This window comes from Portunus trituberculatus, chromosome 49 (assembly GCF_017591435.1).
Source record: "Portunus trituberculatus isolate SZX2019 chromosome 49, ASM1759143v1, whole genome shotgun sequence".
In the NCBI taxonomy this organism is placed as follows: domain Eukaryota; kingdom Metazoa; phylum Arthropoda; class Malacostraca; order Decapoda; family Portunidae; genus Portunus; species Portunus trituberculatus.
Window position 1 is genome coordinate 15,108,209 of NC_059303.1, and position 7,500 is coordinate 15,115,708.

Consider the following 7,500-nt stretch of genomic DNA (forward strand, 5'->3'; position numbering starts at 1 on the left):
GGTGTGTGTGTGTGTGTGTGTGTGTGGTGTGGTGTGTGGTGTGGTGTGGTGTGGTGTGGTGTGGTGTGTGTGTGTGTGTGTGTGTGTGTGTGTATACCTGCATGTGTGCGTACCTGCGTCTTTAAGCACACAATGGATACAACTACTGAAACTAAGCCATCTATTTTCCCATCCCAGCGAGTGAGTAATTAGTTTTCCCAGCCCACTTAGCAACTACACTCTTCCACCCCACTGAATCTTACTCTCCCACCCCATTGAGTAATTTCGTCTCCCAGCCTCGGCCAGTCAAGGAAACACAGCGAGATGAACAATGGGTCTCCACACCAACTTATGCCTCTGAGGTTTGAAGGAAAAGTAAGAAACTGGTTATAATGAGGAGGAACATACACATTACAGTGAGAAACGAGATTATGAAAATGAGGTATGGAAATCAACCAAGATATTAGTATACATATCAATGGAGAAAAACAGGTGCCAGTGAATATTATACGAAGTAGTAAGATAACGAGGCATGTATGAGGATTATCGCTTGCAGAAATTATGTATAGTTTTTAGTCTTGCTCTCTTCCCAAAACTCGGGTTATGACAACTCTGAACTCTGTAACCTGACCATAAGTGATGTGGCAGTACATGGTAGTGGTGGTGGTGGACAAGTCATGGCGTCAATAATGGAAAGGAAAGGAAAGGCGAGGTTTGTGACGCAAGTGATGACAAAAAATGCAAGGAAATTCGATATAACAAGTGTACCAATGGAAAGGGAAACTCGTCTCACCATCATCCGTCACACTCAATACCAATCACAATTTTCTATACGCTGTTTGTTTTACGAATTCTTATTTGACACTGAGCAAGACAAGGTGATAGAAAATATAGGTTTTGACTGGGTGTAATTTTAACAAGAGAAGAGGAACGGGAAGCGAGAAGAGATGAAGAGATAAAGAAGACAGGAAACATGAACGTTGAAGATATATAAAAAAGGAAAGAAAAAAAAAATAAATAAAAAGACAGGAGACAAATAAGCAGGAAATTGACGTAAAAAAATAGAAATAGGGAGAGAAAGAAAAAATAGGAATAAAAAGAAAAAAAAAGTTAGGAGAACTAGACAAGGAAGGGGAAATAACGAGGAAGAGGAAGAAGAGACAAAAGGGAGAGTATATATATCCAGATAACGGGGTCTGCTGGACGAAAACTGGTCTTCTCTCGTTAGGTTACTCGCACTAACCGGCTGACTGAGGCAACCTTTCCCCTCCTTACCTTCCTTTTACCCCTCCTACCCCCTCCTCCTCCTCCTCCTCCTAACCTCTCAGCCTAGTCCGGTCATTGACTCTTTCTCAATCCTTCACTAGCAGTATTAAGCCATGCCCTCCCATCCCTTCCCTTCCTCTCGCTTCTGTTCTCCCTCCTTCTCCTTACCCTTGTCTACTTTTACCGCTATTATAGTATTTTTTTCCTCTTAAACCAAATAACTTTCACTCATGCACTCACCCAATCCTCTCTCTCTCTCTCTCTCTCTCTCTCTCTCTCTCAAGGACGAAAAACCACACTTCATACAATGGTAGTGAAAGAAAACGGTAAAACAGTGAAGATAAACACGGCGACTCGAGTAAAAAACGAGAAGAAAGCAGCGAGGACTGAGCGAAGGGAAAGTGGGGCAGCATGAGGAGTGGCGGCAATAAAGCACGACCAAAGGACAGAGAGAGACAACCGCAGCCAGAAAAGAAACACCTCCAGAAACTTTAACCGTGGGAAGGTGGAGGAGGCGGCGCAACAGGTGGTGGGTGTTCTTGTTAACTTTCTTTCTAGGATTCCTCGAGGTACTATTACTACTCATGGCCACTTGTTACTCACTTTCTCACCGCCAGAAGGGAGACGTGGAGAGGAAGGAGAAATTGAGGGAGAAAAGAAGAGGAAGGACTGTGTACCCCAAAAAACAACTGCAAGACTATTAAACTAATGATTAGAGTAAATGGCCTCACTTTCTTATCGCCGGGAGGAAGAAGACGAAGAGAACGAGGAATAGAAGGAATTGGAGAAGAGAGGAGGGACTGTACGAGAATGGTGAACACAGTAAAACTACAAGATCGCATAGAACACAGTAGTAAGAGAAAGAGAGAGTTAAAATGGTCTGGTTGCATAGCCACTCACCATCTTCGCTTTTTCTTCGTCATCTTGCCATTTCCTCTCGTTACACTGATGGACACCGCTCGTGGGGAAGTAAAGACAGCAAGACAACCAGGAGACGCACACTAAGTAGACGTAATACATCTAAAAACGCCGCCGTCGCCTCCGTCTCCGTCCCAGCCGCCACACCCGAAGCCACAACCGCCACCTCTCCACTTTCCCTTTCCATCAGTAACCTCACAGGCACGCCGGCAGAACGCAACCTAAAGAAAGAAGAAAACATTATGTAAACGTTCCTCAGGGTGCAAGAATAGACTCGAGAAAATGAGATTCAGGAACAACAAAACACTTGCACTTTTTTTACGTGTCAAATTCTTCACAGACAAAAGCCAGCGACCGACCTGCCTTGCGGTGTGTCAGGGAAGGTGTAGTTTGTATAGGGTGTATCGAAATCAACTCCATTATTGAGACGCTTTATTTTACCATGAGTTTTGTGATTAGACGATTTTATTTGCATTAGGAAGGGTATATGGAGGTCAGAAGATTAATGGCCAGAGCCTTCAAGATTTTAATTCCCACAAAGTTTCTGAAGCTGTATAAAATCACCAAACAGTGAGCAGAAATGAATATGAACACGCGCCATGGTACTAAAGAGGTTAAATTTGTTGCTGGTTGGACTTTGCGTGGTTGGGAAAGGTCTGTGGGCTCTAATGTTTAGCTAGATACAAGAGTGATAGGTTTGTAAGTCACGTTGGAGTAGATTAGATTAAGATATGAGGATGTTACAAATTCGTAGACTGTGCTTGGCTAAACTGGATTAAGATAAGAAATTTGAAGATAGGATTGACGGTTACATTTGACTACAATGTTATATTAAAGTAGATTTGGTTAGGATATGATGATGATGCGAGTTTGTATAGGCTGAAAAAGGATAGATTAAGGTAGGAGAGCTTGAGAATAGGATTGTAGGTTAGAATAAGCTACATAAGTTTGCATAGGCTGAAATAGGCTATATGAAGGTAGGAGACTTTGAGAAAAGGATTGTAGGTTAGATTAAGCTACACAAATCAAGTTTGCATAGGCTGGAATAGGCTGGATTAACGCAAGAGTGAGAATTAGATTGTAGGTTAAATTAAGCTACACAGGTTCACTAGGGTGTTGCATTAAAGTTTATAGCTCATGTTAGACTAGATTATATGAAGTTACGAGAGTGTTATGACAAGGCGTCGTGTACTGGGATCTGGATATAGTGAATGTGGAGTGATCAGTTACTCAGGTAGTCCAGGGAACTTGTTTGACAAAGGCAGCGACAGGTGGACTGGACAAACTGGTCATTTAGAGTAGGACGAGTGGCTGACTGGGCTGGACTGAAATAGAAGCAGACGGTAGAGTTGACTGACTTCTATGAGTGGACTGAAAACACGAGTGCGAGATTGACAGTACCGAAAAAAAAAAAAAATCGTTCATGTCTGTCTTACGTGCGAGAAGTTACTAATTTTGGGCATCGTGATACACAAAGAGAGATTAAGCAACATGTAATTCTGGTGATGCTGGATGCAGACTATTTTATTGATATTCTGGCGCCGCAACAACGAGGTCATATGGCGCCGTGACGTCAGGGAGCGGTATGAAAGGTTCCCGTGGGGTGAGAGGGCGAGAGGGAAGCGAAGAAAAGGCAACGGCGGTAAGTGCTGTGAATGAACAGAAGGGAAATGCTCGAATGGTTTGAAGCGGTTAGCATTCAGCACAGAGCAGCGATGGAGAGGCAGAGAGACGAACATCTGGCTGGTTAGCTCATGACACGTTCAACTCCAGCCCTCTCTCTCTCTCTTCTCCTCCGTCTCTTCAACCTCTTCCTCCCTTTCTCTCTCCTCCCTGACACTCCCTCCCTTCTCCGTCCACACACACACACACACACACACACACACTGCTGGCGGTACACTTTACTTTCCACCATGACCTTGTGACCGCCTCCCCGCCCTCTCCCTCCAACGAGACCCCTGCAGGTGTCCCAAAGTGAAGGCAGAATGTGTCCTTGATAAAGCGCGATGACCCAGCCCACACAGCCCACCTCCCGCCCACTCTCTACTTCCTAACTCTTGCCTATCTAGTACTTCCCGCCCACGACTCTAAAGCTTGTTATCTGAAAGTCTTTGCTCTCTCACCATCACTGCTTTCCAAGGGCTCCAGTTGAAGATTCTCGTGTTCTTAAGAGTATTTTTTATGGTTCTGGTGATGGATTGGCAAGGTTTCTAGTTTATTAAAAGGAGGAGCTGTCTTGAGAACACGGCTAGTTGTCTCTGTGGCCTTGGAAAAGTGTCGTAGTGAGAGAAAGCGTTGCTGAATGCGGGTGTCAGACTTACCCAGCGCAATCTAATTTTATGCATTCATTATATGTGTTGAGAATTTACGAGAATGTTCACCTCCTCCTCCTCCTTTTAGTTTTCTCTTCTACTTCCTCTTCCTTCTCCTCCTCCTCCTCCTCTTCATCCCTTCACACCCTTCATCAGTATTGCAGCCATCGCCTCTCTCTCTCTCTCTCTCTCTCTCTCTCTCTCTCTCTCTCTCTCTCTCTCTCTCTCTCTCTCTCTCTCTCTCTCTCTCTCTCATATATTAATTCTTATGCACAAACGAAGATGTGATGACCGCTAGTGTGAAGTGAAAGGAGAAGTCATGCTTTCGATTATTCCTTTTCCCTCCTCCACCACCTCCACCACCACCACCACCACCACCACCACCACCGTATATATGACCTCCACTCCCTTCCCTTTCATACACGCCCTTTGTTTTATTTTCCTTTGGGTTTTATTTTCTTTTGTTTTTTTTTCCAAGCTCTTTTTCTTATAATTTCTCCTCTTACCGTCTTTCTCTCCCTCTTTCCTTTGCTGACCTCACGCTGACACGAAGGAGAATGTTCTGATCATTTCTTGACCTTCCACCTTCATGCAACGTCATTCCCTCCTTCCCTCCCTCCCTCCATTACTCTCCTTCTATCCTTCTCTTCGTTTTCTTTTCTTTCATTTGTTTCTTTTTTATAGTTACTGCATACCTTCTGTTTTTGTTTTAATTTCTTAGTCTTACTTTACTTTTACTCTTCTTCTTTCATTGCATTCCTTCCTTCCTTTCACTTTCTTTTTATTATTCTCTTTTCGTTACTCTTTCCTCTTTACTTCTCTTTACTTTCCTTTCTTTTATCTCTTTGTATTGTTACCTTTATATGCTTTCAAATTCGTCTCATCTTTAGTCTCCCATTCTCATATCTCCACTATTCTTACACACTCTCTCAAATTCGTCCCTTTCTTCTTCCTACTTCTCTTCACTTTCCTTTCTTTTATCTCGTTTTATTGTTACTTTATGCCTTTAAATTTCAACTACAGCTTTGTCTCGTCTTTATTCTTCCTTTCTCATCATCTGCACTTTTCTTTCACCCTCTCTCATATTCTTCCCTTTCTTCTTCCTACTTCTCTTCATTTTCCTTCTTTTATCTCGTTTTATATTGTTACTTTATTCCTTTAAATTTCAGCGACTGTCTCACCTTTATTCTCCCTTTCTCATCTGCCCTTTTCTTTCACCCTCTCATATTCCTCTTTCTTCTTCCTCTTCATATTTTTTTTCTTCTTTCTGAGCCGCTCGTGGGAGTTTACTTTTACTGATAAACTTTCCCCTGTCTGTCTTCACTTTCCCGTCGAGTCTTTGTCCTCGTTCTTCACCTCCACCATCCATCTGACTGCTACTGATAACACGGCCGCCACTGCCACCTGCTCCAGCGTCTCCGCCCTTGCCGCCTCGCACACTTTCTGGTGACACTGATTCTCCATTGTGATGAAAGTTGATCGAAGGAATTTTCTAGATCGCCCTACTCTTCCTCCTCTTCCTCCCGTCCTCCTCCTCCTCCTCCTCCTCCTCCTCCTCCTCCTCTGGTCTGTGTGTTTTGTCTGCTTCACACATGCGCTTACTGGAGACACTGTAGTTTTTGTAGTATTTTTATCATCTTCGTCTTTTGTATTACTGCGATCCGCTTTTTATGTTTCGTTATCACCTATCTCGACTCTTCTGCTTATGCCACGAGTGACATCTTCGCGCCTTTCTCTTCGCATTATACGTTATTGGCAGCTTTGTATCTTCTCTTCTCTCTGTCATCTCTTCCTTTCTCTTCTTATTATATGTTATTGGCAGTCTCATTCCTTTTTTTTTTTTCCCAACACTTTGTCATCTTTCTCTTCTCATTATATGTTATTGGTAGTCTCGCATCTTCATTTTTTTTTCTTTATCTACTACGCCATCCTTTTATCCCCCTTTCATGCATCATTACCACTAACCTCCTATAATTTTTTGGAAATTGTAAGTGACTCATCAAAATCTTACCTAGAACATTATCTCCAAAATCTTACCTATAAATTTTTTTCAAGTAGCTCAGAACTCCAAGAATGAAAGAAATATAAGCCAAGAATCCTCATACATCTAATCTTTCCAGTATTCCTTACCAAATCCCACAAAACACTACAACAAACCACGAATACAAGATGAATTTAAAAAAACTATACGCAAAGCTAAAAAAACAAAATAGAAAAATATAAGAGTATTTTCGTTTGTGTAATCCCGAATCATTCACACTACAGAGTTACCGGTCAGGCTTTATGGTTTATCGTCCTTTAAAGCCACCACAAGCATGATGAGACACAAACACGGAGCCGAGACGCAGCACGCACGACCAACGGTACGCAATGATCCACAAATTACTGGCCAGCGGAAGAGAATGTGGTGGTGTGTCCTTGATTATATTTCTATCTACCTCTCCCCTCTCTCTCCTTCTCCCTACTTACCATTAGCCACTTAAGGGATGGATATTATGGAATGCCTGCTGGTAAGTCCATAAATGGCTTAATAGTGGTGGAGAGAGGAAGGCGAGAAAGGATGGTGGGTTGGATTGGATGACACTGGATTGCATGGGATGGGATGGAGAGGAAATGTTTTTAATTTGTTATACACTTATCTATCAATGAAAAAGTAGATTCAGGCCTAAAGGAACAAAAAAGGCCATAGAAAAAAAGCGACTTATCTATGAATGAAAAAGTAGAGTCAGGCCTAAAGGAACAAAAAAGGCCCCTAAAAAGTCACTTGTCTATAAATAAACAGGAGACTGAGGCCTAAAGGAACAAAAAGACCATAGAAAAGTCCCAATGAACATACCAGTCCTCGAAGAATGTCGTTAAAATGATTATCCAATTTTTCAGAATGTCTTGAAATACTTTTAGTTATAAGCCAGGACATGGATGACTGGGTAGAACAGACGTGTGGTTGGGATGATGACAGTGTTGTGGTGGCGGTGGTAATGGTGAGAATGTGGCGAGAACGTGACTCCAGCAGTGGTGTAAAATG

The 7,500-nt window shown here is 42.6% G+C and overlaps 1 long non-coding RNA gene across 1 annotated transcript in view; it reads right to left on the bottom strand.

The window, feature by feature from the left end:
- Positions 1 to 2,144: 2,144 nt before the first annotated feature.
- The window catches only part of LOC123499172, a 14,037-nt gene continuing 8,681 nt past the window's right edge, over positions 2,145 to 7,500 (bottom strand). Inside the window, exon 2 of the long non-coding RNA XR_006672902.1 lies at positions 2,145 to 2,384. This is a non-coding gene — a long non-coding RNA (uncharacterized LOC123499172). The remainder of the gene's footprint in view (positions 2,385 to 7,500) is intronic.